The 26,504-nt window shown below is 49.4% G+C and overlaps 1 long non-coding RNA gene across 1 annotated transcript; it reads right to left on the bottom strand.

Annotated features, from left to right (window-relative positions):
- Nucleotides 1-18,472: 18,472 nt before the first annotated feature.
- On the bottom strand, nt 18,473-20,271 carry LOC121452188. The gene is made up of 3 exons (XR_005974819.1): nt 20,240-20,271; nt 19,054-19,203; nt 18,473-18,502 (listed from the first exon to the last, which is right to left on the bottom strand). It is a non-coding gene; the product is annotated as an uncharacterized LOC121452188 (long non-coding RNA).
- Nucleotides 20,272-26,504: the final 6,233 nt, after the last annotated feature.

Below are 26,504 nucleotides of genomic sequence, written 5' to 3'. Positions count from 1 at the left end.
CTGGGGAGGGATGTGAATGCGTCTGCTGAACCGCTGTTGTTTAGGCCCTTTCCAAGGCTTCCGACATGATAATGCTGTCCCTCGTGCGACCAGCATTCCAATGATGCTTTGCTGCCACCTGCACACTCATCAGTGTTGTGTGTGTGGTCTTGCACACTCATCAATGTTGTGCTATGTGGTCTTGCACACTCATCAGTGTTGTGTGTGTGGTCTTGCACACTCATCAATGTTGTGCTATGTGGTCTTGCACACTCATCAATGTTGTGTGTGGTCTTGCACACTCATCAATGTTGTGGTATGTGGCCTTGCACACTCATCAATGTTGTGCTATGTGGTCTTGCACACGCCACCAAGCTTGTGTGGTGGTCAGAGGACAGCTCTGTGGGAGTAGGCTCTCTCCTTCCACCGTGTGGGTTCTGGGGATTGAACTCAGGTCTTCAGTTTTGGAGACAGGCACCCTTGATTTGCTGAGCCATTTTGATGGCTTGCGGTTAGTTTTGTGAATCTAAAATCCTTGTGAATTATGTAAGAGCAACTATGAATTAGGCTAATTGTTCCTGTCCCCCAAATATTTGTTTGTTTTGTATGATCCGGAGGATGATCTACAATCACAAGGCTTTCTGTTTCGAATGAGTGGGTGGCAAGCAAAGCAAAAGAATAAATTATAGCTGGGCAGTGATGGTGATGGTGCCCGCCTTTAATCCCAGCACTCAGGAGGCAGGGGTTGGAGGAGCTCTGAGTTTGAGGCCAGTCTGGTGCTACAGGGCAAGTTCCAGGACAGCCAAGTCTATGCAGAGAAACTCTGTCTCAAAAAAAAAAAAAAAAAAAAAGGAAAAAAAGAATAAATTATACATGACAAATGAATGGAAGCAACAGGAAGAAGAAACACCATTAAATCAGGGCCTCCCAACATCCAGGAGAGACACTGAGCAGTCCTGGTTGAGAGACAACAGAGCTGGCATCACCACACTGGAGCTTACGAACAACTAGCCACAGATGTCCGGGGATGCCATCAGCTGGAGCTCTGGATCCAGAGAGTCCCGGCGGGGACAGGATGGGCCCTCAAGTGCAACAACAAATAGAGCAGACAGATGACATTATCAGGTTGGGGCTGACAGACAGGCAGCAGAAGTCACCTGTGGAGGGTGAGCCAGCTGGGCTTCCCATTTGAGTTTTTCCTTCCCAGAAAGATAAGCTTCCCATGGCAGCCCTGGGCTTCTTGTCCCCACTGCAGGCATTTTTATATCACAGGGTAAACATTGTCACCCCTACTGGAAATGGTTTACCTTCTAACTTTTCTCAAGGACACAATGTTTTTCCCTTGGGCTGTCCCCTTCTGTCCCCTCCCTGGCACAGCTATCTGGACAGCAAGTCCCAGAACAAAGGGTTTGGAGGACACTTTGAAACAAATATGCTTGGGCCTGAAAGGAGGGGAGGCAACCCCAGTTCCAGAGCCAGCTTCTCAGTGAATTAAATCGCAGATGACAGTTTGCCAATACAATGTAACCCTAGCCTTACCTAGGTAAGTTACCCGCCAGTCTACTTTTCAGATCAAATGCAGGTGCCACACTGATTGCAGCCTCAGTGCCCATGGCTCTTGCTTCAGTCCAGTTCTGTGTGGTTCAGCTGTGCAGGATGGAAGCCAGCAGGTTCTGTGAGCTCGCCTTGCCACAGTGATGGAGGCTGATGTGCAGGCAGGGAAGGACATGGGTGCAACAGCCTAAGAGGCTGGGAATTCAGCTCGGGAGCCTGACATGATGATCCAAGCCAAATGTGCAGGTTCATCACCAAAGAGCTGCCCTCCTGAAACCAGCTTGGCCCACAGCAGGCTCTGGCCTACACAGTCCGGCTGTGATTTGGGGAAAGTTACTGGTAAGTGAGATGGACTAAGCCCAGCATCATCTGGGTTGAACACCCTCTACCCCCAGCCTCCACCTCAGCCAACACCTAGGGGCTGGACAGAGCGTCCTTGACCCAGGAAAGTCTTTGGGTCGAGGAAGAAGGAAAAGCAGGCAGCCTTCTCCACCAGAGTGTTCTGTTCTTTCTAAGCTATATGGGGCGAACCCCTGGCCATCTGCTCCTCTGAGTGGACCATGGATCCTGAAAGGAGCAGGACATGCCTCTTCTCCTAGGATTTCAGGCTGAGTCCCTAGTTGGAGCCAGGCAAGGACCGGGCCTGGCTCTTTTTCAAGGCTGACTCCAACTCCTCCTACTTGCTTTCGGCCCTTCTGTCCCCACCCCTCCCCACAGTGTCTACCACACAAAAAGAGGCAAGCAGGGAGGCGGGGAGGCGGGCGGGCTGGGAAACTCCCGTCCCCACACTGCCAGCTGAGTATAATTAGCCCCATTGCCTTCACAGAGGCAACACTGTGTGCTTGCCAGGGCCCATGCCTTCTACTGTCTGTCAGCCGCCTCTCAGGGCAGTCAAACCTCCAACCCAGCTTCAGCAGGGCAAACAAGGGCTGAGACAGAAGGACACAACAACAGGGCAAGTCAGAGAGGCCTGAAACCTGTGGCTGGGTCTTAGCGAAGGCCTTCGGGTGGCTGTTTCTCCATGGTCCCTCTCGGCCCCCGGACCTTCTGCCCCTTGCTCCTTCACCACTCGTAGAAGTGAAGTCAAGTGAGGAGATCCATGGCATCTGCAGGCAGCAGCTGCCTTTTTCTGGCTGAGGGTTTTGTAACAGAAGACTCTTGGGTTATTGGGGGCTGGTCCCAGGGCCTCAGCTGTTCCAGACGACTTGCTTCAAGTGGTTTTGCTTTTGAGGAACCTAGTGCCCAGGCCCTCAAGGACTGCTCTACTGACGCGTGTCCCAAGGCCTCTACTGGTCACAGCTCCATTCCTCTCACACCCTCTGGCTTCCGCCCACTCCTTTCCATCCCGGGCTTTGGGTCCAAGGAGATGTGGGAAGAAGTTGGCTGGAGCATCTCTGCTCCTAGAATGACTCCAGGCTGTACTGAAACTCAAAGGGAGAAAGACAGCCGGAAAGGCGAATCCTAGGTCGACAGTGTGTGTGTGTGTGTGTGTGTGTGTGTGTGTGTGGCCGAACATGGTGATGCATGCCTGTAATCCCAGGGTTCGCGAATCTGAGGCCAGAAAATCACTAGAGCCCAAGGGTTTGATGCCAGGGAGCACGTCTTGCAGGGGACCCAGGCTGAATTCACAGCACCCACATGGTGGCCCACAATGTATTCTATCTCTATATAAATAGAAAAAGATGTAAAAAGCTACATATAATACACATATCTTTAATCCCAGCACTTTGGAGGCGGAAGTAGGAAGAACTCTGTGAGTTCAAGGCCAGCCTGGCCTACATAGTGAGTTCCAGGCCAGTCAAGGCTACATAGAGAGAATGCTGCCTCAAAAATAAACAAATAATTGAATAAATAAAATTTTCTATAAATTTTCTGAGCTTCTCTTCAAAATTATATTATTAAGTTAATAAAATTGACTTTGGGTGTTTATTTTCATGTGCACATGTTCGTGCATGCATGTGTATGTGGAAGCCAGAGGACAATTTTGGCTGTTGTTCCTCAGGACCCATCCACCCTGTTTTGTTGTTCAGATTTTTAAAATTTGTATTTTATGTATATGAATGTTCTGCCTCTACGTGTGTATGTGAGCCACTGTGGAGGTGCTGGGAACCAGGCCTGAGGCCTCTGCAAGAACAGCAAATGCACATAACCAGTGAGCTGACTCCAGGGCCCGCCCTCTGTGTTGAGATAAGGTCGGTCTTTCATGAGGATCTGAGCCCACTGGTTAGGCCGTGATGACTAGCCAGGGAGGCCACACTCAACTGTCTATATGGGTGCTGGGGAATTGAACTCAAGTCCTCAAGCTTGCCTGACAGGCATTTTACTGCAGAGGTATCTCATAGACCATATATATATATATATATATATATATATATATACACATATATATGTATATATATGCACACACACACACACACACACACATATATATATATATATATATATGTGTGTGTGTAGTGCTGCCATGGGCATGAGCACTTGCTATGGGCTGGCGAATCTATTCCTCAAGACAATCTCATAGGGTAAGTGCCCTGTGGGGATCGTCAGCCCCTGGCTGCTTGCCTAAGTGCTGTTGACTTCCTGCTGACTTTTAATGTTGGTCAGTGGGTATCTCAAAGATCAGAGGAAGGGAAGAGAGGGAAGCCATTCATGTCTTTGGTGCCCACCCCCACCCCTCCCCGCCATAAGGTCACCCAGGCTAGGCTCTGACCCGGCTTCTATTTAGTAATGTTAGTAATGTTAGTGCTGCTACCATCAGCCCCATGCTCTTTCCCAGTGCCCTGCATTGCTTCCACCCTTCCAGCCTGGTAAACAGTCCCCCTGCACCGCTTCTCAGCTTTGTACAGAACAAAGCTTAGATTGTCCTGGGCCTCATCAGCTTACTGCTTCTCACATTCTCTCTCTCTCTCTCTCTCTCTCTCTCTCTCTCTCTCTCTCTCTCTTTGTAAGATTTTGGGGCCAGGTGGTGGTGGCGCATACTTTTAATCCCAACACTCCAGAGGCAGAGGCAAGCAGAATGTTTCCTCTGTATCATTGTGTGCAGTCACCATGGTTTGTAACTCCATGGTCTGACACCCGCACACAGACATACATGCAGGCAAAACACCAACGCACAGAAAATGCATATAAATAAGTTAAAAAAGAAGTCTATAACGTGTCAGATATTTTTTTATAACACGGAGAAAAGTAGCTAATATAAATACAGAATTTAGCATTTTAGGTCAGTTTGTTTGTTGGCAGAGTGTCTCATGTCTCTTGTTGCGATGTAGTCAAGGGTGATCTTGGCTCTTAACTGTCCTGTCTCTGTATCCCAAGTGCTGGGAGTTCTCCATCCTGGATCTATTTTGATTCTGGTGATTATTTTGAAGTATATAGTTCAGTGACATTTAGTACATTCGCATTCCTGTACAAATATCCATCCATCCATTTTAAGAACTTTCTCATCATTACCAACTGAGACAGAGAAACCCTATTTGATAATAATAAATAAGAATACAAGCTCTTATTTTAAGTATATATCTTGGATATTGTATTAGTTACTTTTATTATTGCTATGGCGAAAGCAACATAAGGCGAGAAGGGCTCTTTGCTTGTAGTCTGAATGGATGTAGTCCAGCAGGGAAAGCTCAGTGGCAGGAGAAGGCGGCAGCTGGCTAGATTGTGTCCCCAGCCAGGGAGCAGAGAGATGAAACCAGCCGCCAGTTCACTTTCTTCTTTTCATTCAATCTAGGATCCTAGCCCATGGGATGGTCACGTAGTCAGGAGCCATTCCTTCCTCAGTCAAACCTTTCTGGAAACACACTTAGGGATGTGTTTCCACGGTGGTTCAATGTCTTAGTTTGTGTTCTATGATTGCAAAGAGACACCATGACTACAGCCACTCTTATAAAGAAAACATTTAATTGGGGCTGGCTTACAGTTCAGAGCTTACTCCATTATCATCATGGAGGGCCGCATCATGGTACACAGATGCTGGAGGGCCACGTGACAGTACACAGATGCTGGAGGGCCGTGTGACGGTACACAGATGCTGGAGGGCCACGTGACGGTACACAGATGCTGGAGGGCCACATGACAGTACACAGATGCTGGAGGGCCGTGTGACGGTACACAGCTGCTGGAGGGCCACGTGACGGTACACAGATGCTGGAGGGCCGTGTGACGGTACACAGATGCTGGGGGACCACGTGACGGTACACAGATGCTGGAGGGCCACGTGACGGTACACAGATGCTGGAGGGCCACGTGACGGTACACAGATGCTGGAGGGCCACGTGACGGTACACAGATGCTGGAGGGCCGTGTGACGGTACACAGATGCTGGAGGGCCGTGTGACGGTACACAGATGCTGGAGGGCCACATGACAGTACACAGATGCTGGAGGGCCACGTGACAGTACACAGATGCTGGAGGGCCGCGTGACGGTACACAGATGCTGGAGGGCCGTGTGACGGTACACAGATGCTGGAGGGCCACGTGACGGTACACAGATGCTGGAGAAGCAGCTGAGAGATCTGCATCCAGATCTGCAGGCAGCAGAGAGAGCCTCTGGGCCTGACTCAAAGCCCACCCTCAGTTGACATACTTCCTCTAACAAGGCCACACCTTCTAATCCCTCCAAATAAGGTCAGTCTCTGGTGACCAATCATTCAAATCTATGAGCCTATGAGGACTATTCTCATTCGGCCAACACACCGACCAAGTTGACCGTGAAGATTAACTTTCACAGACAGGAGAAAGTCCTTAGAGGGGAGCAAATACCAGAGACCACCTAGAGGATAACCAGTTGTCCCCTGTGCTCACTTCCACCTTTCTGGGCTCCTTGGTGAGTACTAAGAACAAGAATTGCTTAGCCACTGAGATTGACAGGTACTTGAGAACCACCCAGCCCACTAAGAGTCCAGGCCTTTGGGTGAGGCCAGAGGCCAAAAAGGCCAGCAAAATGGGCCAGCCATTGCTCACAGAGGGCCTTCCAATATGAGAGCTGTCGGCAAGTCCACAAACCACAGAAGAAGCCCCTGTGGTGTCAGAGGAGGACTGGAGAAGCAGACAAGCAGGCAGCGGGTGGAAGGAGAGCAGAGAGCCATCGGCAGGGGCTCTGAGGAGCAGGCTGGTCCAGCCTCTCTCTCACTTAGCTCAATTCCTCTCCACAGAAGACCAGGGAATCCCAGGCAAGAGACGTGAGAGAAAACCGAGTGGAACATACACGGGGAAGGATTCCTGCTTTCCGGATGTCTGAACTCCAACTCCCTAAAGAATTGCAAAGACACAAGATTTGATCAGGAAGTTGCCTACAGAGAATCAGTAAGACTTCGGTCTCTAGTGGAACTCAGGGCTGTCCTGAGTTGTACATCGAACCTGGTGAAGTCCTGAAAGGGGGGACCCTAGCCCAGATTCTACCCCAGGTCTAGGAAAGGTGGTGGAGTTCTGTGTAAGAGACGGCTATGGAACACGTCCAGGCACATGATCCTCTACATTGCCACCTGCTGCCGGAAGTCCTGTGTTCCTGGGACAACACAGGCAAGGAAGAGACCAGCTGCCTGGGGGTCTGGAGGGCAAGAAGTGACACCTGGAGGTGATGAGGCCGAGAATGTCAGTGGATGCCTGGTGGACAGCTGGCCCAGGAGCGCATGAGCTCCAGTCTCCTCCTGTGTTCTGTGTCAGTGTGCCCAGACTCAGGAAAATCCCAGGAGCTAGCTGGAGGTGGGAGGGGAATAGCCACTTTGTACTGAGATGAAGTAACTGTCCCTGCCCCCCAAGGAACAAGAACTAAAAGAAAAACATGGTTGAAATGCAAAAAGCAATTCCCTGAAATTCTATTTTGTGACATCTATTATAAGACACGAGAAAGCCGGGCATAGTGGTACATGCCTTTAATCCCAGCACTTGGGAAGCAGAGGCAGGAGGATCTCTGTGAGTTCAAGATGGGCCTGGTCTACACAGTAAGTTCCAAGACAGCCAGATATATATAGACAGACCCTGTATCAAAAAGACACAAAATCCACAATCCGTAAGAATAAAATTTGTACAGTAAAAGCTTACAAATAAAAGACAATAGGTCAAGGGAAAGGATTGTGTTACACGTGGCAAGAATAGTGAGTTCTTTCTTACATGAACTCATAAAGAAATGGCAAGGCTGTCCATCAATAAGACAGCTCAAAGAGCTGAGGGTGGCAGTGGGCAGTTTGTGTAGGGAATTCTTGCTTTCCACGTAAACCACCTTAGATACCACGGCCTGAGTCACAGTGATGGGTCCACAGCAGTTCAAAGGCTGGCATGTTCTAGAACAGCTCTGGGAGGAATAGGAAAGACAAATAAGGAAGTTCTGTTTGAGTTGCCACCCTGCCAAGTCCCACGGGGACAGCGCTGATGACTCTGCATAGACTTGGACCTGCCTCCAAGTGGACATTGTTATTCCTCAACAAAATCTGCACCGGCTCAAAGGTGAGGCCAACAAAACTTCAAAGGTCAGTTTAGACTGCCACCGAGAAGAATGAGTAAGTCAAGAAATTCAGGGCTTGGGAATACACGAGTGCAGTGCAAACAAAAGGCGTCCACACTCACGCAGGGGCCATGCTATCTGCCGCAGGAGCAGAGCCCTTAAGGGCTGAGAGAAGTCAACATGGCTGAGGCTGTGGGCAGGCGAGCATTCTCAAGCCCTGGTGGAGAGAGAGAAACTGAGCCAGGCGGTTTGGGAAAAGTGGGGCGATGGTCATAGGTGAACTGTGTACTGCCTTCTCTCTGGAAATTCACATCTGGGTGTTCACTCTCTGGCAGCCTCATGCAAGGATATCGAGTATTGTCTATCCAGTAAAGCGTTAGAAAGAGCATGCGGACCATAAGATGGAAACTTACGGTATGTCCCCATGGTGCAGTGTTTAAAAGGCTGAGGGGGATTTATACATATTGACTTGGAATGATTGATCTCTAGAGCATGAACAGGTTAAAGTGGCAAGTCAAAAAATTGACACACATAGTATTGCATGTGTTTGTTTACTTATTTGAAGTCCTTCTTATCTCCTGAAATTACATCTTTTATAAACAAGACAGTTGTAAGCTGGGCCTATAGCTCAGTGGTAGAGTTCCTTCCTAATACATGCAAGCCCCTAGGTTTAATTTCTAGTACTTCCAAAAATATCAAAACAAACACAAAACAAAACAACAACAACAATGCCCTGTAACCCCAGGCTCAGGAAGCTGAAACAAAATCATCACCATGACTGTGATACCAGCCTGAGCTCCAAAATACTAACCAACCAAATAGCCCAAAACCTCAAGGCAGTTTCCTTTCATTTCCCCCGTGGTAGGGACCGGGGAGATGTCTCGGTCAGTACAGTCCTTCCGATGCCAGGACCAGAAGTGCGCACGTGAAAAAGCACAGCTCACCAGGAAAAAAGTCTAAGTGAGGATTAAATAAGTTGATACAAGCAAAACGCTTGGAACAGAGCCTAGCTCATAGATGCTCTAGCTACTGTTACTTGTGTAAATACAAGCTTTGCTTCTCAAGTAGGCGGTGTTGGGCTCTGTGAAACTCTCATCCTAATAAGGCCCTGGTTTGCCTGAACATGAATTGCAGAAGAGGGGTGCCCACTGCACGCATCTACAGGGCGCGGACGGCCCCATCCTCCTGTGGGGGTGGAGGAGGAGGCTGAGTAGCCCGTGAAAGCCACTCCCTAAGTAGCAGGCTTTCACACTGGACAGCGTCCGTCCGTGCTGGCAGAAATTCTTGTCCAGGGTTGGGTGTGGTGGCCCAAGCCCTTTAATCACAACACTCAGGAGGCAGAGACAGGTGGGTGTTTCTTAGGTCAAGGTCAGTCTGGTCTATTTGGGAAATCCCCTGTCGGTCGGGTATTCACCAGTGAAGACTGCACAGACACAGGTTTAAGCCAATAGAAAGTCTTTATTAGCTAGCTTACATGGGGTGTTTGGGAATTTCAGTATAGCCCCAGTCCTGGGTTGACATATTTCAGTTAACAAGAACTGTTTGCCAGAAGCAGAACTATAGTAGCCAAAAAGCAAGGTTAGTTCATTTAGAGACGTTCCCAGGACTATGAACTTTGATAGATTAGGTCTTAGTTTTCATTTCTGGCAGATGGTCCTGCCTGTGTGCTGAGGTTGCAGCCTGGATGGCACTTCCATCAGGGAGTCAGTTGTGCTAAGGTCTGGGGCTCTGTTACATTCCAGACCAGCCAGGACTACCTAGTGAGACTGGTTCAAACAAGCAAGCAGATGGACCAACAGAATTCATTTCCAGCTGTGCTGAGCCCACCTGAGGCAGCCAGTGTCACTGAACAGGGAAGCCCGTCTGTTCAAAGGTACACAATTAACTGAGGAGAGCGTTACTCTGGAACAGAGACAGATGTGTCTAGCAGTAATTTCTCATCAGGACCGCCAGCCCACAAATAATGACACCTAGACTTATTAATACTCATGGAAACTTGACCTATAGCTTAGGTTTGTTCCTAACTTGCTCTTTTAAATTAAACCAATTATATTAATCTACATTTTGCCACGTGGTGTTACCTCTCTTTCATCTTGCACCTCCTGTTTCCTCTCCATACCCCATGGCATCTCTTTCTTACTTATTCCCAGAGCTCTCTCTGCTTAGAAGTCCCACCTATCCCTCCTGCCTAGCTATTGGCCGTTCGGCTTTTGATTACACAAATCACAGCAAAAACACCTTCACACAGTGTACAAATATCCCACACCAGATGTGTTCAAGACCCTTCTGTGGGTTCTGAAGCGGCTGACACACAGCTAGACCAGTAGGGTGGCTTAAGTAACCCTTCTGCCTTGGGGACCCACACAGACTGCTCAGTACCTCCAACAATGCTTTCCACCTGTAGCTATGAGTAATTAAAATTGTTGCTAACACGACAGAATTGTCTCTCTTCCTTAATACCATACTTCTGGAAAGAAAACTCAACAGGGGTGACCAGTTTCCCTGAAATAAGGACCTGAAGTGCTTGTAAAGCCAGATGTGGTGGTTGGCACCAGAACTCCCAGCACTCAGAAGGTGGAGGCTGGTGAAAGCATAAAGCTCAAGGCTGTCCCTAGCCACAGAGCAAGTTCGAGGCCAGCTTGGGCTTCATGAGAAGCATGCTGCGGGCTAGCTGTGAGCTCCGTGGCATCACTTTTGCTAGGACTTGGCTCAATTTCCAGCATCAGCACTAAGGAAAAGCAAAACAAAACAGAGAGCTCTTATTTCTATAGCATTTAGAATTGATTATGTTTGTGAGTATGCGCTCTTGGCAGAGTTGCAAGAAATTTAATACATGTGTGCACTGCTCTGAGCGATATGAGTTTATACATGCTTTTTGGAGCGGATCTTGGCAGTACCTCAGGAACTAGGAGATGTCCTTGCCTTTAACACAGTAGTTGATTTTCTGAGAACTTATCTTAAGAAGAACACAAATCCAAAAAGGGGGGGGGGAGAGAAGGAGAGTTGTAAAAGGAATACACATTCTGTTTTCACTGCTGTCTTATTTTTGTTTGAAAAGCGGGAGACTAAGTGTTCTCTAGAGGCTTATGGTGTGATATAGCCATTTGGTAAAATGGGATCCAGGTATTAAAAAGTGGAGTGTTGAATTAGCATGCCCAAACCTTGGTTTCAATGGTGAGCACAAAAGGAAAAGGAGGAGGAGGAGGAGGAGGAGGAGGAGGAGGAGGAGGAGGAGGAGAGAGAGAGAGAGAGAAGGAAGGAAGAGAGGTAGAGACAGAGAAAAATGAAAAAGTGGCTGGAGAGATGGCCCAGGGGTTAGGAGCACCAGCTGCTCTTCCAGAGGTCCTGAGTTCAATTGTCAGCACCCACATGGTGGCTCACAGCCACTGTAACTCCCAGGGGATCCAACCCCCTCCTTTGCCTTCATCCAGTACCAAGCACATGCATGGTGCACAAACACCCACGCAGCCGTAACACCTGCACGCACAAAAGAATAAAGTAAAATTTAAAAGCGAATGAGAACGGAAAGGACGAAAGGGAAGAGAAGCAGCGTGCCTAGGAGCATGGGAGCTGCTGGAGGAAAACCAGGAAGCAAGTTTGCAGTGTCCTACAGTGCCAGCTACGTGAAAGTGTCCCACACCCGGTCAGGATCCCATGGGAGAGAGCTGGTTTGTTACCCAGCGAACCCCAGCTTTCAGAGGGCGCTCAGTGCATGTTATTGGGAGAAATGCTCTGTTCGTGTTGCTAGGGTATTCAGTGGTCCCACTTAAAAGCAAGTAAAAAGACAGTGCACTCACATTTCAGCTGGCCTCTGTGAGGCCTACCAAGGCGTTCTCATGACTCACACATCCCCTTAAACTGTCTGCTGCTACCATATAGCTGCCTACAGCCGTTTCCAGCAGCACAGGGCCCCTCAGTACCGTCACCTGAAGTGCAGGGGTTTATTTTCACCGACTGACTGATGAATCCAGAGCGTCGAGCACGTTAGGCAAGGGCTCCCAGCTATAGCTCCTCTCTCGAATATTTTTGAGACAAGATCTTTCCTGTTGCTCCAGATTGTCCTCAATCTTGCTTGGTTGCCAAAAGTACATCTTGAACCTGGGATCTTCTGGCCTCAGAAAACTCGATGGTGCACACCTGTAACCCTTCAGAGAGGAAGCTGATGCAGGAGGCTGACTTTGAACTACATACTGAGACCCTGCCTCATAAAAGGAGAAGGAGAGAAAGGAAGGAAAGAGAGAAGAAAAAGAAAAAAGAAAAAGCTTCTTGCCTTAAAAACTATCTCAGTGAGATGTGAAGATATTCTGGAGAAGCTGAGAGCCAAGGCCTTGTTCTTGGGACAGTTTACTCTCAGTCCTGAAGATGTCTGCCATTTGCTGGGAAGTAGAAAGAGCTGGGACCTTGGCTGTACCAGCTTCCAGGAAGCAACTTCTCTGGGAAGTGCTGTTTTGGAAAGACAAGAAGGAGTTGTAAATGCTTTAGTAGCCATATTTAAGAAATAGGTAAATAAGCCAGGTGGTGGTGGCGCACGCCTTTAATCCCAGCACTCGGGAGGCAGAGGCAGGCGGATCTCTGTGAGTTCGAGACCAGCCTGGTCTACAGAGCTAGTTCCAGGACAGGCTCCAAAGCCACAGAGAAACCCTGTCTCGAAAAAACAAAAACAAAAACAAAAAAAAAAAAAGAAAAGAAATAGGTAAATAAAATAAACCCGGCATGATGGCACACCCTGATAACCCTCACACTCAGGGAGTGGAGGTAGGGGGACCGGGAGTTCAAGGCCAGCCTTGGCTACACATTGCTGTGGTAAGTTTAAGGACCTTGTCTCAAACACCTGGGAGACTAGAATAAAATAAACAATTAGGAATTAGGCAGGAGGGCTGGAGAGATGGGCGGCTCAGGGATTTAGAGCGCTTGCTGTACAGTCAAGTACAGGTGGCAGGTGTGTGCCCGGCATTCCCGCTCTAGAGGGGTGGAGACGGGAAGACCCCTTGGGCTTGCTGGCTTCCAGCCTAGCCACGCTCCAGGTTCAGAGAGGAACCGTAACTCGATGGAATATGCACACAACAAATGGGAGAAGGCACAAGGACCTCTTTTGGCTTCTGTGCTTGCACTGGCATGTGCTTGCACTGGCGTGCCCGAGCACACACACACACACACACATGCACACATATTCACACACAAATAAAAAATAAACTTTTACAACGAAAATAGGGAAAATTAACCTTATTTAATAAAAACTCCAAAATGTACTTTTAATCATATAATTGATAAAAAATTATTTTCACTAATTTTTACATTCTGGCTTTTGTTTTTTGCTTTTTATTTTATTTTATCTTTGAGAAAAGATCTCAAGTAGCAACACTCCTTGTTTTGTTTGTACTAAGTCTTTGAAATTCAGCGTATATTAGAGCCTATTTTGCTTCAGACCTTTCACAGTTCCAGTAGTAGGCTGGGATGTAGCTCAGAGGTGGAGCAGTTGCCTAGCAGCAGGCCCTGGGGAGGGAGGGGGAGAGAGATAGCAATCTAAGCAGTGGGCACCAGGTTTTTGTTGTTGCTGTTTTGTGTTTTGATCTTTCAAGCTGGTCTCACTGCGTCCAGTCCAGACCTCCTGGAATCCACGGTGCAGCCAGGCCTATGAACTTGCAGCTCCTAGCGTTTTCAGGAGAGCTAGGATAGGACTCCCGGCTGGTCCAGCTACATGGAGCATCCCAGACACGGAGCAGCGCCTGGTCTGGGTCCCTCCCTTTTCTATTCTCCATCCTCCCTTTCTATTTTACTTTTGGATTCGTTAGGAATTGAAACAGTCTACCTGCAACATTCTTCAGCCTCCCACAGAGGCGTCCTTCCTGGTCTGGAGGAAACCAAGGTGAGCTGTCTGTCTCCAGGGAGCCCCAGGGGCAGGCTTAATGGGCCCTTTATCCTTACTTAGTTGGTGGAGTTTCAGTTTCTGCCAAGACTCGCTGGGTCTTTTTCATGACAGTAGTTTCACTTTGCCCTGGAACGAGGCCAGTGGCCAAAAGGCCCTTCATCATTCAAGAGTCTCCGAGTATGAAGTTAATTTGATACCCAAAGTAGGAGGTCTCACAGAATTAATTACCTAAGTGGCTTCGTGTCTCCGAACGTCCTGATAAACGGCTTCAGAGGAAGAAAGCTTCAAGAGGAAGGCTCTGAGAGGAAAGGGACCGTCAGTTTCCAGGCCCAAAATTACCAGAAGCCATCACTTCTTTATTTGCATTTCCTTTCCTTATCAAACGAAGTAACACACCCACACACACGTGCAAACACATACACGTGCGCCTGCACTGGCTCACACGCGCACGCGCGTGCGCACACACGTTCCATCATAGTTTGTGCGGTTGCTATGAGCTCAGTTGCTACGGTCTATGAGACCGTGCACGCCTGGCTTCCCGGACTGATGACAATGGGAGGCACTGGGAATTTCTCAAATGTTCACAAGAATGTGCAGTGGGAGTTCTGAGTAATCACCATTCTTTGAATTTCTTGTGGGAAAATGTAGTGCTGATTTCCTTTTAGAGACAGCAGCCCCTGAAGGCTGTTTTGACTAAAGAGCTTTTATTGATTATGGTGTGAATGCTCATTGGGGGCGCCACGGGGAGAAGCCATCCAGCTGGGGGCGCAGGGACCACCTGTCCTGGGGACACAGCACACTTGCTTAGTAATCTGCTCAGCTCTGGTGCTGGCCATTCGTGTAACCAGCCTGATTCATCTGCTCACGTCTTTATCACCCTTGTCCCTTTAGAGACCCAACCCTTGGTCTCCACCCTCTTCTGATATCTCCCAGGTAGAACCTGGAGAGGTGGTCTGTCTGCCACCTGGGTTCTTCACCCAGTCCTAGCTGCCAAGCCATCTGCTCCCCTGGGAGTCTACCAGGTACCACAGCCTCTCTGGTTCCGGTTCCCACCCACCAGGCTGACCATTATGAAATGTGACTTACTAAGAAGAGAAAGAAAAGGGAAAATACAAAAAATACAACGCCAACTGGAGCCTGAGGGGTCTGCTCCTGCTCTCTGTGACCGGTGGCAGGCAGGTATTCCAGCCATAGTGCCCCGCCCAACAGAGCGCCCAAGGAAGGAAGAGGGAGGAGGTGCTACAACCCAAAGCCTGCAGTGGCCTCCACCCAGTCTTTGAGCACAGCTTGATCACGGACAGCTTGACCGGGTGCAGCTTGACCGAGGTCCATGCGTGGCTGCTCCTTCATCTTGCCTGGTCATGCTGGCTTCACCTGGATATTTGCTGTCATCACGCTTTTTTTTTTTTTTTAAAGGGCACAATAATACAAATAACTCTTTCCAGGGCCTCAGCCGACACAGCTATTTATTATTCCAGAAAAGACCTAGCTACAGGAATAGTTCTTTCCTCTTGGAAGGAGGCAGACAGCCCCACACCTCTGAGAGCCAGGCCCCTCCCAGAAGCCACCCCAGAACCGCAGCTCTCCTGCCTGGAGTGGTGTCAGCTCTGCTAGTCTAAACCAGTCTTGCTGCCTCTTCTCTGTTGTTCATTCCATCACCAAACCGGGTATGAAACTCCTAGGGGTGGGGGCTATGGAACCCCACCGCACTTGCCGTCGGGAAGCGCCCGCCTAAGCTGCCCTTTAAAAAGTGCCTACCCAGCAGTTTCACCCTTTACTAAAGAGCCTGGGCTGAGTCATGACCTCGGTGACACACAGCACGTGACTTCAAATTGCCCAGAAGTATGACTGGCTCCTGGTTTGTGCCTCCCCACCCTGAGGGACTCTTGAGTGAGCAGTGTCAATTCAGAATCAGGGAGCCACCAGTTTGTTTCTGAAGGTGGCAGTTAGCCGCTGAGTTGTAGGGCCTCTCTGTGTTGGACAGGTTCTCTAACATGAGCTCAAGGTAAGCGCCGGATGGTGTACAGTTCCATCTAAGCAAAGCATCATTAAAAGCAGCAGCAAGTCGGGTGGTGGTGGTGCATGCCTTTAAACCAAGCATTCAAGAGGCAGAGGCAGGAGGATCTCCATCTCCAGGAGTTTGAGGCCAGCTTGGTCTACAGAGTGAATTCCAGGACAGCCAGAGCTATTATATAGAGAGACTTTGTCTCAGAAAACCAATATAAAATAAAGTAAAGAAATAAAAAATAAAAGCACAAGCAAGCTGCTCTGTGGGTCTTTTTGGATGGGCAGGAAAGTGGAGAGTGTTCTTACTTGGGAATGCAGACATGGGGCCCAGCTCCAACAGCTTGCTGAAGGAACTTGAAGCTGGACTCTAGAGAGGACCGGGACTGTCTTGTTGGACACGGGCTGAGGTCATACTCCAGAACCTGACAAGCTTCGGATCCAGAGTGAACGTCTGTCCGTATCTGGAAGTGGAGCAGGAGAGTCAGTGGGCAGCTACTCCTGCCTCACATCCTCTGAGCCAGCTGGAAGCCAGGCAACTGGTGGCTTGTGGATGTCAGACCAAGGTTTGAGTCATGGCCTCATCATAGCCCTCTGAGGAGGACTGACCCACAAAGGAAATTACACAGAGCTGTGTGGCGCATGGCAGAGGCAGGGAATTTTCTAGGGCTGTCAACTGGGAAGGCCGAAAGCAAAGCCACCCAATCTGGAACCCAAGGCTTGGGACCCCCACTAACTTTGTGGACGAGGACCCAGTGACTATACCTTGACCCATTTGTGACGGGTCCTGGCCCTGCTTATTCACCAAGAAAACCTTGACCCACGCAATTCCTTGAGCCACAGCCCCCAGGCCGCCTGCATCCGTTCACCCAGAAGACGCACACAAATTGCAGACGCTCATGAACAATCCTCAGCGGGGAGAAATCTTACACCTATTAGGGAGCTGTGTGATTCTGGGCAATCAAATGAACTCCCACTGGGGCTCAAGGGTGCACACCTATAGTCTAAGTGCTTGGAAGACTAAGGCACGAGGTTTGCTTTGAACCTAGGGATTTGGGACCGTCTTGGACAACAAAGCAAGACATGGTCTCTACACAGCAGCAGTGAAAATAAAGCGAATGCTCCATGGCTCAGTTTCCCCAATCAGTCTTAAAGACATACCTCACAAAGTTGGGAAACAGAGACGTGCCTGGGTTATAAAACCCCAGCTCAGCATGCACGGGGCCCGGGTTCAATCTCACTCCCTACCCTGCATATAAAAACAAGACATTGACAAAGTTGGTGGTGAGATTAAATGAGAATAGATACGGACAAAGGTCCTGGCTGCACGTTCCTCGTTCTCGGCTTGCTCTGGGCAAATTCCAGTTTGGCGCGCACCCCCAGGCTCAACGTGAAGAGTTTTCCCCTTTCCTCCCCCATATCCACCTCCCAGTCCTTCATGCAAATGTGTGGCTAGAAGGAGAGGTGGGGCTTCGCTGTGGTTATCTCCAAAATCAGCTTGAGGCACCACTGCTCCAAGGACTGACCACCAAGGACTGACCACCGAGACTGACCACTGAGAAAGACTTCTTTCCGCCTCCCCTCCCCAGTGTGGAAGGAGAGCAGCATTTTGCATTTGGGCAAGCATTGTTGCGTGTCTACTGTGGCCCCGGCCAGCGCTAGGTCCTTGACATGGTTGTGCTTCCTCCTTGCGGAGTGACTTTTCACACAGGCGTTCTGCAGCTGGGGTGGGCCATTTCTTCTTTTTTCCCTGAGACGGAGCCTCACATAGCCTCAAACCAGCCTCAAACTCCCTAAATAGCTGAAAATGTCTTTAGGCTCTGGACCTCCTTCCACTGCCTCCCAAAAGCAGAGATTATAGACAGCTGCCTTTATTTCTATTTTTATCTCCCCGTCAGAGGGTCCTCAACTGCCCTGCGTTTACAACGCGAGCCACCTCCCCTTCCTCCCTGTGAGCCCTGTAGGGGGCGCACCTCTTCCAGGAGACCGTCTAATCTTACTGATGGGAGTGGGATCCAGTTTTTTTTTTTTTCCCTAGAACCCGGAAACCAACTGGGAAAAGCCTTCTGCTCTGCTCGCTGTGCTCAGAGATTCAGATTCATCAGAACCGATCTTGCTCCCCAGCCGTCTGGCATCGCAGGCCAGACAAGGGTTCCAATCGGCTCAGGGCTTCCAAGAGTCCCTTCCTCTCTGTTGAACACTGGGGAGTACGAGCTGGATCACAGTGCAGTGAGAAGTATCTAGGAAGGACTTGCAGCTTATGATTTTGTGATGTCCCTGACACCGAGTCCTGGGGATCAAACGGGGGACCTTGGGGATGCTAAGCAAATGCTCCGCCACCGAGCCCCAAGCACAGAAATGGCTGCAAATGTCTGGGAAGGAGCTGGGAGAGTTATGATCAGCTGGACTCACCCCAGGGCCACTTTCCCTCACCACGTGCCCGCAGACCAGTCCGGGCGCCTGGTACTTGGAGGAGGGAGGTAGGACTTAGAGAGTGCTGGGGACATCTGGGAACAAAGATCAGGAAATCGGGCTCCCTCAGCTGGCGCTTGCCCCACAGCTGACTGTCCCTGGGCAAGGAGGAAGGGTCACAGCCTTAGTCTCCAAAGCTACAGTTTCCTCGGGGAAAGTGTCTTTCTCTCTCCGGCCTCACCTGAAAATAAGGTGACACACATGATTTTTTTTTTTTTCTGGAGTGCTACACGTGGCATAGTGCTTTCTAGTGGTGGGTTTGCTTAATCCTAGCAAAGCCCTAAAACAAACAACGAACAACAGCATCATCAGTCCTGATGAAACAATCGGTCTAAGATCATAAAACTAGGAAGTATCCAATAATTTTGATCTTTTGCTCTTTGCTGGTGCTTGTTTTTGAGGCGGGGTCTCCCACTGTAGCCCAGGCTGGCCTTGAACTTGCAGCAATCCTTTTGCCTCAGCCCCCAGCGGCTGGGATTACAGGTGTGAGCCACTATAGTAACTAAATGTAACTTTCTTTTAGATGTTTTAACTCCTCGAGGGCAGGAAGAGGCTGGTCCCTAAAGCTCAGATCTGGACGTGGGCTAGCCTCAGCCTGGTTTCCTCGGTCTGGTTACAAAGCAAACTGCATTTTTTTGGTGGGTTCAGTTGGGAGCTGCGCATTTGGTTTTGTGAAAGCGAAACTCCCTTTTCCCATTTCATACTTGGAATGAGAAGACTGTTTGTCCTCACCTTTAGGCAGTTTGTAAACACGGATGCTTTCCTTCAGTGGATTTCTTTCTACAAAGAGGTCCGAAGAAGGGGCGCTGACGGAGTTCTGAGTTGCAGCAGGTGGAATGCGTGATTCAGAGGCCGCACGCTGAGCCCACTCCAGGGGCTTTCCTGCACAGAGGGTTTGGCTGTGTGCGGGTTTTTTGGGTGACATCAGGGTAGGAGAGCATGTGCCTGGGGACAGCCATCCAGTCCCCAAATTACAGGGGTGGGCAGAGTCAGCGAGAAGTGGAGTGTTTGGGAACGATCATTTTTGGCTCTCAGGACATTCAGATGCAATTATTTTTAGAGTTATCTTTAAACTTCAAAGACAAAAACCACTTAAACACAAGCTAGCTGAGACTTTTGTTCCCTGTGAGGGCAGCCAAAGGAATCCTATTGGGCTATCTTATGTGGGGAAGGCAGAAAAGGGGGAGGCCGTGGTTTATTTCTCCAACTGCAGGAGGGGTTTCCAAGGGCAGTTGTAGGTCACAAAGGGCAGCACACAGTTCTCAGCAACCTTGTGTTGTCTCTGGTTTCAGGTCTCCAGGTGTTGGAAGCTACAGTAGTCTGCCACGAGTCTGGGGTTCTGCGTTAGCCTCTGCCACACCCTGACCCCACCTTTATCAGCCCCTCTCTGCCTATCCACCCTTGGGCATGCAGTGGTTGACTCCTGTCTGGCACACTAGCGACCACACACACACACACACACACACACACACACACATAACTGTCCCTAGCCCTCGCCTCTCACATCACCCCAATGTCACGTTTGTCTAGGGGTTTCAAGGCCCAGAAGAGGCCAGCTGAGTGGATTTGAGGGAACTGGAAGGACCGTTTCCTTGTTCTGGGTACACGAAGCATGCTAGAAGCAGACCCCATAGCAAACTCCTGGCTCAAACGTGTCAGTGTGCCAAGCATATTCCTGTTTGGGTGGAGCCTCCTTGACTGAGGCAGCATGGCCCTCCTCTGAGCCAAGCTGTAGGCAGGAGGGCACTCAGGACCCTCCCTGAGCACCCAGGCTGTGAAGCCACCCCTCCTTCTTCAGTTTGTCCTGTGTGGCACACGCACATGGACACTGATAGCCATCGTGAGACAGGAAACATTCAGAGACTGGTCCCCACCTGCTTTCCCCTCATCCAGAGTCCCACAAAATGCATCCTGTTACCGTAATGTGAGTCAGACAGGCCCCGATGTGGCTTCTTTCCCAGGTGCATAAATGTACGGCCCTGGGGTCAGGGTGGGGACTGGAACTCAGAGGTGCCTGGACTTTGCCACCTAGAGCAGAAGCTGGGGAGCTTCTCACTAACTCCCCGCGTGGTTCTGATTCAGGACATGGGAAGGAGCCAGGAGCTGGGGCCTCTGCTTGAGGTTCTAGGCTGACCACTGTCTAGGAGGCCCGGCACAGAGCTGTACGGTCTCAGTATCCCCCTCTTGAGCTTCCTTTGCGCTCCCCCCTTCCTCTTAACATTGACTGAATGTGTGTGTGTGTGTGTGTGTGTGTGTGTGCGCGCGCGCGCCTGTGTGTGCCTTTCTGAGACAGTTCTTGAACTGATTCTCCTGCCCCTACCCCTGGAGTGTCTGTCCTTCTTGTGGTGCAGTGCTGGGAATCAAACCCAGGGCTTCGTGCATGCTAGGCAAGGACTCTGCCAACCGAGCTTCATCCCCAGCCCTAACATTTATCTTCTGAGTGGCACTTCTGAACCTCTGGCCAAGGGCTGTAAAAGGTGGGGCTCCCTAGCAAATGCACTTCCTCCTGCAGCCTCTGTGACCCCTGTGTATCGACCACTTACTCACTGGAGACCTCTCTCAGAATTTTCCTAAGTCGTTCTGAATGGCAACACTGACCTGATAGGGAGCTGCCAGTATCCTGCCTGTTTGTGTGGTACCTGAAACCCTAGGCAGCCTTCTCTCTCCCATTCCTGCCCACGCCAGGGAAACTCGGTTGAATTTGGATGGACCATCATTCTAGGACAGAGACCACAGATACGGAAGGTCTGTGTCCTTTGGGCCATCCAGCTGGGCCAAGGCCTTTGTCTAGGCAGGGATGAGACAGGTACTGCTGTTGGATTATAAAGGGACAAGCTGCTGTTGTTCCCTGCGTAGAACTAAGGAAAAGATTTCACAGCTCTCCCAGTGTCCTACTGGGAGTGTTAGGAGTTGTTGTTGACAGTGCTGGAGATCAAACCAAGGGTCTCACTGATGTTAGACAAGCCCTCTACCACCAAACTGTGTCCCCAGCCCAGTGGCTGCACAGGGAGCTCACCACAGGACAGGTATTTGTCTTATTTCTCTTACTGTACCTCACCCTGTCTAAAAACTACTGAACTGAGATGCAGAAAAGCCACAAGGCCTCACCAGCAGCAGGTACGGAGGTCAGGAGACAACCACTGAGGAATCTGTTCTATCGTCCTTCCCAAGATGTGATTCTGCAATGGCCCTTATTTTGTAGGGCCCTGGGGGGTGGGGTCCTCTGAATACAGATTTACAAAGGTCACCCAGGCAATCTGCATTCCAACATCAAAGAATTTTTTTTGTCCCTTGTCACTCACGAGAGCTTCAGCAATCCCTTGACCCCGAACTGTGAGCTCTTGTCCAGACCACACCCTCTGATGTCCAATGACACTGTTGTGGGCAACCGGGCCTCGCTCCCTCCCTCGCCCCTGCCTCTGCCTGCAAAGCAGAGAGCTGGCAGCAAAACTGCGTGGCCAGCCAGAGGAAGGAAGAGCGCCTTTCCTAATTGAGGTCATGGGGGCCTGGCCACAGAGCAGCAGGGACAGAGAGTTCCAATTAGGACTAAGAGAGCCGCTGATGGGGCCAGCCTGGAAGACAAATGACCCCACCATGCAGCCGGACACGCCTTTCCCAGGGGAGGAGCTGGGCCACCTTCCCATTTTGTGAGCAGTGCTGGGCGAAGAGGAAGGGCAGGTCTGTTTCACGGTTCCGTTCTGTAGCAGCCCCACCTGCCCCTGCTGGGGTCTCCGTACCCGTTGCGATAGACCCGTTTCCTCACAGTAAGGAAATCTGAGATATAAAAGGAGCCTTGGGAAATCTAGAAAGCTCATTACAGGAATAACTCACAGTCATGACTCAGCACCTCATCTGTAAAGGAAGCCAGAAGTGTTGCAAACGCAATGCTCTTTGCCCTAAATAAGTACATTAAACAAGATCCTGGCTCCGGAGCTCTCTGCAGAAGCCCCGGGCTCTGTTCTCAGGAATACCACTGCCCCCTTTCAGACAGCTAGCTCTGGAACTAAATGGCTGTGTAAGGAGCAGTGATTAGCGCAGGCCCGGGGTCAACACGTTCTGGAACAGTGGCATGTGCAGTTATTCCTTCGTCTCAGGAACCAGAAGCAACATTGCTAACTGAAATACGCAGTGTGATCAACACGTTCCTAGTCCATCTGTCCCGTTCCATCCCGTGTCCAGCGGTTTTACAGGAGTTTTAAAACATATGAGCATGAGGTGGAGCTAGCAGAGAATTTGGAATAATAGAGATAAAGTTTTTGTCCTTTTTTTTGGTGTTGTTGATGTTTTGGTTTTAGTCTTGCTGGTTTTGAGACATGGTCTTGCTATGTCGCCCAGACTGGTCTTGAACAAGAGATCTTCCTGCCTCGGCCTCACAAGTGTTGGCATACATGCAGTATGCCACTATGGTATATGTTCTTAAAATAGCTCGTGTTGGCAAGATAGTTGTTTATTTTCTTCTTTCAAGTCTTTCGAAGATGCCATGCCCTCCTGTACAGTCATACCCACGCTGTAATTTTCTTAATTTTGCCTAGGCTTTACATAGTGTATACTTCAACCCACAAAGCTCTGTCGGCCTTAGGCATACCAGCTCTGCAGATCTCATTGTCCCCGATTTGCCAAAGACAACCACAGTGTGGTTTAGTCTGGAGCTGAGCTAAGAGAGTACTGAACTTGCCCCCAGAGTCCCAGAGAGGCTCCAGAGCTGGAATGAAACCGAGTCATAGAGGCTCTGATGGCAGTTTTCTTTTGTCGTTATTATTATATATTATTATATGTAATGACATAATGCTTTTCTCCCTGAGGCTGGATTAACACACACACACACACACACACACACACGCACGCACACACACACACACACACGCGCACACGCACTCCTTTTGTTTGGGGATATAATTTTTTTTCTCACCTCCAAGCACCAGTCTATAGAAAGATGATGTCATGGTCCTTTGAAAGTCACTCTACTTCAGCTAGCTCTACAATGTCCATTCAAAACTCTCTCCTCTGGAAACTGTCGGCTTCTGCCTTGAGCCGCCTGGCACTGCACTTCCCAAGGACTAGAAATTCTGAGAACAGAAGTCACATTGAACAATTTTTTTTTTTTTTTTTTTTGGAGACAGAGTCTCACGTAGTTCACACTGGTCTCCACCTCTTGACCCTGACCTTCCTGCCTCCACTTCCTGAGTGCTGGCATTACAGGCGCGCACCCTCAGACCCCATTCATACCCGAGTTTTACGAAACGACACCCTGACACCTGTGTTGATTAGTTCTGGTGAGACAGGGTCCTACGTGGCCCAGGCGGATCTGGAACTCACGCTGTCGCTGAAGAGCATCCTGAAATCAAGCTCTCTCTGTGCTGATCAGGCCCCAGCGCTGAAACAGCAGTGTCGCTGGGCTCACTCACAGCTCTCTGAAAATCTGTACCTAAGAGAGCCCAATGGAGCTGATGCAGAAACCACAGTGCTCGGAGCTGGAAGCAGCAGAAAGATTGGGAATCCCAGGTCCCCCACAGCTTACTCAGGCCAGCCTGAACGGAAAGAGAGCCTGTCCGAAAAACAAAAACAAATGTCACAAGAAGTAACCTGTCGAGCATATTAACTTTATGTTCTTAAAAAGATTTATGCTGTGTGTGATGGCACGTGGCAGGTGAATCATCTCTGTGAGTTCAAGGCCAGCCTGATCTACATAGGAAGTTCTAGGCCAGCCAGGAGTACATACATAAAACTAAAAATAAATAAACAAAAGCTTATACTTTATTATTATGGAATGTGTAAGGACAGGCTGTGGCACACATGAGGAGATTAGAAGTTAACTTTGTAGAGGTGGTTTTCTCCCTCTATCTTCCAGAGACTGAACTCAGGTGGACAGGCCCTCATGGCAAACAGTTTACCCAATGAACCGTCAAGTCTGCCCCAGACAATACTTTTTATAATTTTGTTTTTGTGTCCCCCAAGCCTGAGTCAGGGTCTTCTTATGTGACCTATGCATCCTTGAACTCACTATAATCCTCCTGCCTTAACATCTCAACTGCTTCAACTACATACAGGAGCCATCATGCTTTCTTTTTGGTTTTTCAAGACAGGGTTTCTCTGTGTAACTGCCCTGACTATCTTGGAACTTGTTTTGCAGACCAGGCTGGCCTTGAACTCACAGAGATCCTCCTGCCTCTGCCTCCCCAGTCCATACTTTTAAAATGGCTTCTATTCTGGTTGCTCTACAGGCACAGGCTTGATTTATTCACTGTGTATGTTTTCTTTGTATTTTCCCACGCTATGGTATGTATGTTGTGTGCATGCCTTTGTTCCCTTTGTCCATGGCTGTGTAACAGACGGCTTCCAACTTGTGAAGCTTGCCACAACATTCATGTATTCTTCCTCAGGATCCTGGGGGTGGGCAGGAAGGATTCTTCTGCCACTCCTGTTGCTACTCTGGTGGCTGTGTTCAGTGGGTCACTCAACCAGGCACCTCTGTCCTTCCCCGAGAACTGTTTCGTTCTAGAGTGTCTCCACACAGTAGCTAGCTTGTCAGACTTCCTGAAGGCCTGGTGCTTATCATACCAGGCCTTAAAGCCATCCCTTTGACCAAGACTGGTGTAGGCACTTCAGGAACCTATGAAAGGGCATGAACTCCAGGCAAAATGTCCGCTTGGACAGCAAGCTAAAGGTTTATAATCCACCACAGCTTCCTTATTATCCCAGGAGACCCATTAGCAGCATGGCCTTCTCCAGCACAAATATTTGAGGGCACACTTGATGTCACAATTTTGACTTTGTGAGAGGACAAGGTTTGTTCTGTGTACCTCTGGCCCAGGGGCAGGGAAGTGCGTGCTTGCTGATGAGCGAGCCTGGCCACCCACCCAGCACCTGTCTCTAAACAAGGCTTGGTGGGTCTCCACTCGACTTGGCTGAGGACAGGGTGTGGCATGGCCAACACTTCTTCTCTTTGTGAAAAAAAGAAAAGAAAGAAAAGGGCATCATGTAAGAGATGGCTGAAAAAGCATAAGAACGGACACAGGACACACAGGAGCCTTCGGAAGGTGTGATCAGTTTAAGGAGCTGTGTACACGCCTCCTCTCCAGCAAAACTCCAGGTATACCTGCTGCAAATAACATTGCCACACAGTAAACATTTACTGATATTAATAAAATTTAAAGGTTAATTAATTGATTCAGGAGAAACAATTCATCCAGAGTTGCCCTTTTTACATTGATGGCTTGCTCATATTCCTTTGGTATAAGGTCAATACTGACTGATGTGGAACTTTCTATATAACCCATGCTGGCCTTGAATTTACAACAGTGTTCCCATCTCTACGTCCTGCCTGCCCGGATTAAAGGCATGTGCCACCAAGCCTGTTTGGTTTTCGTGGTTGTTTAGATAGAACCTCACTGTGTGGCTCTTGCTGGCCTTGGACTCTGCCTCTTTTTGCTCCTGGCTCTCCAGTGCTGGGACGGCAGGCATGTGATGCCATACCTAGCTTGAATGCCTCTCAGAAAAGAGACACAGGCACCATCATGGTGGTACACCTGTCTCTGCTTACACTCACCAGGGTTACAGATGTGAGCTGGCTTGACCAGCTTGTATGTGGTCCTGGGATCTGAACTTGGGTCTTCTTGCTTGTATAGCAGGCACTTTGTCTGAGCCGTCTCTCTAGTCCCTGCAAGCCTTTTATTTGGAACTCCTTTCTTTCTTTATGTTTTTTTTTTTCCTCTGTAGCTTTGGAGCCTGTGCTAGAACTCACTCTGTAGACCAGGCTGGCCTTGAACTCACAGAGATCCGCTTGCCTCTGCCTCCCAAGTGCTGGTATTAAAGGCATGCACCACTGCCTGGCTGTTTGTTTGTTTTTGAGACAGGGTTTCTTTGTGCAGCCCTGGCCATTCTGGAACTCACTCTGTAGATCAGACTGGCTGCTCAAATCAGCTCTCCACCTGCCTCTGCCTCCCAAGCGCTGGGATTAAAGGTGCACACCTCTACACCAGGCTTATTTGAAGTTCCTTTCTTGAAGGTCAAGCCACTTAAGAGGACCCAAGAGCACAGACAGCTTTTGAAGCAAATTTCAAATTCTAGATCAAGCTGGTCTCAAACTCCTGACAGTCCTTCTACCTTTGTTCCCCAGGGCTGGAATTACAGGAAGGAATGGACCACAGTGTTCAGCCCGATATTCGTTTCTGACTCTACAAAGT

Source organism: Microtus oregoni, unplaced genomic scaffold, assembly GCF_018167655.1.
Source record: "Microtus oregoni isolate MIOR12 unplaced genomic scaffold, Mior012 000009F_ref0000495, whole genome shotgun sequence".
Taxonomy (NCBI): domain Eukaryota; kingdom Metazoa; phylum Chordata; class Mammalia; order Rodentia; family Cricetidae; genus Microtus; species Microtus oregoni.
The sequence above is the reverse complement of the archived record's forward strand: the minus strand, read 5'-3'. Positions and strand labels throughout refer to the sequence as shown.